This window comes from Callospermophilus lateralis, chromosome X (genome assembly GCF_048772815.1).
Source record: "Callospermophilus lateralis isolate mCalLat2 chromosome X, mCalLat2.hap1, whole genome shotgun sequence".
NCBI lineage: Eukaryota > Metazoa > Chordata > Mammalia > Rodentia > Sciuridae > Callospermophilus > Callospermophilus lateralis.
In genome coordinates this window covers 100,698,416-100,703,379 of record NC_135325.1, presented here as the reverse complement: position 1 = coordinate 100,703,379, position 4,964 = coordinate 100,698,416, and the positions used below count along the sequence as shown (strand labels likewise).

At 44.5% G+C, this 4,964-nt stretch overlaps 1 pseudogene; it reads right to left on the bottom strand.

Annotated features, from left to right (window-relative positions):
• Positions 1–220: 220 nt before the first annotated feature.
• LOC143638665 (testis-expressed protein 13D pseudogene) lies at positions 221–2,032 on the bottom strand (annotated as a pseudogene).
• Positions 2,033–4,964: the final 2,932 nt, after the last annotated feature.

The window sequence follows — 4,964 nt, the reverse complement described above, 5'->3', positions numbered from 1 at the left end:
GAAGTAAATGAATGAAATAATATAAATAATTACATTTGTGTTCACAATAGTAAAAAGTAGTTAATCTGAGTAATGAGATAATAGGTTATTTTACTTGATTTTCTGAATAATTTTGGTATCATATTTTCTGTGAAGTTACCTTTTGGTCAGAAGGTGGCAGGGGGACTTAGGAAATTGGTTTCTCTTTAAAGTGTTTCCATTCTTACTTACCTTCCTGAAATCAGTGAGTTTGTCCTGTGTTGACACCTCCACCCTCAACTGGCACAGAGGCTTTCTTGCATTTGTAACAAGCTGTGCGCCATGAAAAATTCATTGCTTTACACCATAGACAGACCCAATTCTCTTGATTGTAGCGTGAGGCATACTTCTCCTGATGCTGGGAACCCAGTGTTCTTTTCCTTTGTGGTTGCTTGGCCTTCTGCCACTTAGGCTGCTGTTTCTTTGGGCTTTCTCTCACAGCTTGACTCCAGCTCTCCCACACAGGGGTTGTCTGGGGCCTCTCTGCACCTTCTTCCAGATCATGACTTCTGTTCAACCCTGAGAAAGTTATCCCCAGAGCTCTCTGTAAATGTTCTTCTTCCTGGCTGTTGCTCCCACTGAACTCAAGGGGTGCCATTCCCTGGGCCCTCTCTGGACCTTCTTCCTGGCAGTGGCTTCTGCTGTGCTCCAGGGAATGCATTCCCTCAGGCCTCTGATGAACTTCTTCTTGGCTATGGTGCTGACTTTCTTCAAGTAGGTGTGTTACCTGGGGCATCTGTGGACTCTCTTCCTGGCTGTGGTTACCCAGGTCAACCAGGGAGACCATCCCCTGAACACTCTGTAGACCTTCTTCTTCGCTAGGGGTCCCTGTGTCTCCCAGGGAGACCATCCCCTGGGGTATTTCTGGACCTTCTTCCTTGATATGACTCCCTATGTCAACTAGGGAAGTCATCCCTTGAGACTGCTCTGGTTCTTCCTGTTGGATATGACACACACTGTCCTCATGGGGGAGCATTCCCTGGGACCTCTGTGGACCTACTTCTTGGCCACAGTTCCCCATGTTGACTAGAGGAGCCATCACCTGGGGTTTCTCTAGACCTTCCTGGCTGAGGCTTCTGTTGTCCCCTAGGACAGACCCCTGAAGGTTCGCAGGACCTTCAGCCTGGACATAGTATCTCTGGTCCCACAGAGGGACTGTCTCATTCTGGAAGTTCCCTGCAACCCAGGAGCCAGGTGGACAGAACCCCACAGATGGCATCTGAAGTGGGACTACTCCTGCTTCTGCTTCCATGACTCCTGCAGGTGGTGGAGGTGGCAAGTACGGGAATCCCACTGGTAATGGTGGTGGGAATGGGACTGACTGTGGCACCGGGACTTGTACAGGGGGTTGCACAGGCGAGGCCCAAGGAGTCGGGGGTCCTGGCATATAAAGGACAGCTGTCGGGGCTGGTGTTGGGGCCTCGAAATACAGCCTGTCATTTCTCCCTACGGCTCCCACTTCTAGCTGCTGCTGTGCATTCTGGGGCCAAACTGCAGGCCCTGGTTGATCGGCTCTCAGACTAGGGACTATATCATGGGCTGGAGGGGCAACCTGTGCCACCCCTTCAACCTGGAACAGCCTCCCACGCAGCATATCACTTTCATTCACTGCCTGTTGCAAGGCAGATCGGGCGAAGAGCAACTGTGTAACCACCTCATCGCGCTCCTCACGCAGCCGCTGCAACTCGGAAGCCAGCGCCCAGCAAGTTGCCTCGCGCTCCTCCACCTGATCCTGTAGCCTACGGACCCGACGCCCCTGCTGCTCCCGCTGCCTGGCCACCACTCGCACGCCCAGGGCCAGGGCGCTCCAGGTGCACGCCCTCTTGAGGGCACGAGGCATCTGCGGGTCCACCACCACAGTGCGAAGCCGATCCTCCACCTCGTTCCAGGGCCGAGAGCGAAAGGCCATGTAGAACTCCGGGCCACCACCGTTCATGAGAACTTCATTATTAATGAACCGGATCACCTCGTTATGGCGAAAGCCACTGGCATGGTCGCCAAATTCCACCGCCATGGCTGCTGCGGCCTAGGAAGTAGAGCGACGGCTTCACCGCTGCTACTTCCGCCCCGGCCCGGGGAGTCTGCAGCCACCAACTCTCTCCCCACAGTCCTCGCTCAGTGCTATTTCAGTCTTTGTTCAGTCCTGGCCCAGTCCTGGCCTCCTCCTCCCTCAACCTCCTCAGTCTCCTCACGAAGAAGAAAGCGGCTCCTCTCACCACCACGCCAACCTCTGCGCCGCCGCACGACGTGAAGCGTCACAGAGAGAAGCTCTGACTCATGCCGCAAGGTTTGCTGGGACCAACCTCCCTCGGCACAGCACCACCTACTGGGAGAACAGGCAAGGTGGCTGAGGTAGGAACTGCAGTGAGCCAATAGCCGCTTTGTTCATAGGAACTCGGAAAGGAAAATATCCTGCACAGCGGAATGAATTCCTAGGCAAGTGTCAAAGTCAAATAGATGATTGTAGGAAGACTGCTCTAGTCTCAGCTCCATCTCTTGTATTCTTAGTTATTACTTCAAACCTCCTATTGGGTCAGTCATGCTGTCTGCACACTTCCCTCTTCATCCTGAGCAGACGAACTGAGAATCCCTGTCATCAAGAAAACCAAGTGATTGAGCCATGACATCCTTGAGCACTTGTGTGGAAATTCACTCCCATCTTCATCTGGTCAACCCTGATCTCAGATGGTATTTGTATTCTTTTTGGACTAAACGTTCTTCCTATGAACTGGACCTTCCCTAGTAGAAATACAAAAGGGAAACTTCCAGCCTATATTGGGCTGGAATCCAAGCCAAAAAATAAAGCACATGGTAAAGGTAACTATATAGGATAACACAAAAGACAGTATTAGTTTATTTTTGGAATGTAACTCTTTAACATATGACTTTTAAAACTACTGTATAAAAATATATGGGTATATAATATAATATATGGGTATATAATATATAAGTATGAAATTTATGAAAATAACAATGTTGAAAGGGTGGAGCTACATTAGAGCAAATGTTTTGGTAGATTTTTCAAATAAAGTTGGTATTACTCTGGACTATATTGTTATAATTAACATTATAATTGTAATCCCCTGGGTAACTATTAAGAAGATTTATAACATATATATATATATATATATATATATATATATAAAATTATATATATATTTATATATATAATTATATAATTTTTATATATAATTATATGATTTATGTAATTATATGTATATTATATATATATATGGAATTGAGAAGGGAGTCAACATTGTATAATATAAAAAAATTAATGAAACAAAAAAGTCAGTAATAAAGAAAATGGGGAGAAGACATGATATATTAAAATTCAAATAGCAAAATGTCAGAAGTTGTTCCCTATCAGTAAATATATTAAATGTGAATGGATTTTAAAAGGCAAAGATCAGAAGGATAGATAACTGGAAAAAAAAAAACATCATACAAATATATTGTGTCCACAAGAGACTCATTTTAGACCCAAAGACACAAATACGCTTAAAGTAAATGGGTGGAAAAGGTTAGTATTCCAAGTAAATAATCAATTGATATCTATAGTAGCTTTACAAATAAAGCAGGCTTTAAGACAAAAATTGTTTGAGAAAAGGAGGTTTAAAATGTTTGTTATCAGTTATAAACAGAAGATATTATATAATGTTTAAAATGGTAATCTATCAATAAGATATATCAGTTATAAACATATATGCATCTAACAGCAAAGTCCCAAAATACTTGCATAAATGGACAGACAATGGGGAGATATAGAAATTCTACATAATAGATGGTGACTCCATTATCCCATTTTTAATAATAGAAGAACTTACCAAAATATTAGGAAGGAAATACAAGACTTGAACAACACTGTTACAGTTTGGATCTGGAATGTCTTCCAGAAGTTCATGTGTTCAAGGCTTGTTCCCCATTTTAGCAATGTCTAGAGGTGGGGCTTTTGGGAACTGATAAGAACTCTGACATCACTGATAGCTGAATGACCCACTGGGAGGTGGTGGAAACTATAGGCAGGTGGGGCATGGTTGGAAGAAATAGGTCTCTGGGAACATGCCCATGGAGCATACGCATGGCTCCTTCCTTTCTCTGCTTCCCAGCTGCCATAAGCTGAGTAGCTTTCTTCTACCATGCTCCTTCACCATATCATGCCTTACCTCAGGCCCCAAGAAATGGAGCCCCTGACCATTGAGTGAAATCTCTGAAACCATGGGGCAAAATACATCTTTCCTCCTTTATGTTGTTTTTCTTGGGTATTTGTCATAGTAACAAAAAGCTCACAAACACAGAAACGGATACAGATAAGTTATAGTGCTGTGACTGTACCTGACCATGTGGTTCAGAAGACTTTGGAAATGTTTTAAAGGAGGAATTTAGAAAAGTTTAGAGATGCAGGCTAGATAAGCCAGAGAATGTTGGAAACAGAACTTAATGGGCAATTCTGGTATGATTTTAGAAGACCAGAATGGTGATAGGAATGTAAATTGCAAATACTGTACTCATAGGATTTTAGATGGGAACAAGGACTCTATTAGGAATTGGACAAGAGGCCATTTGTATTTCATTCTGGCAAAGAGTTTGTCTTCATTTTGTCTATGCCCTAAGACTATGCAATGATGAATTTAAACATGACAGAACACTCCACCTGGCAGAGGAAATATCAAGGCAGTACAGCAATCAGCTGGTTGCATAGGTATTTATGGCTGCCTTCAGTCAGGTTTACTGTGATTGCTGAGAGCCACAGCGGAGTCGGAATGGCCCCTGGCATTTTACCAGAAGTATGGTTGAGAGGTGAGCCATTAAGATGATGTTGGGTTGAAACAGGTTGTGTATTCAATTGTATATTAGACCTTTACTGTCTGGTAATAGGATGGCTCTTGCTGCCTCCGGCGCCCCGCTACTTTGGAGTTCCTGTTGAGTTCTTGTGGGGTTCTGAG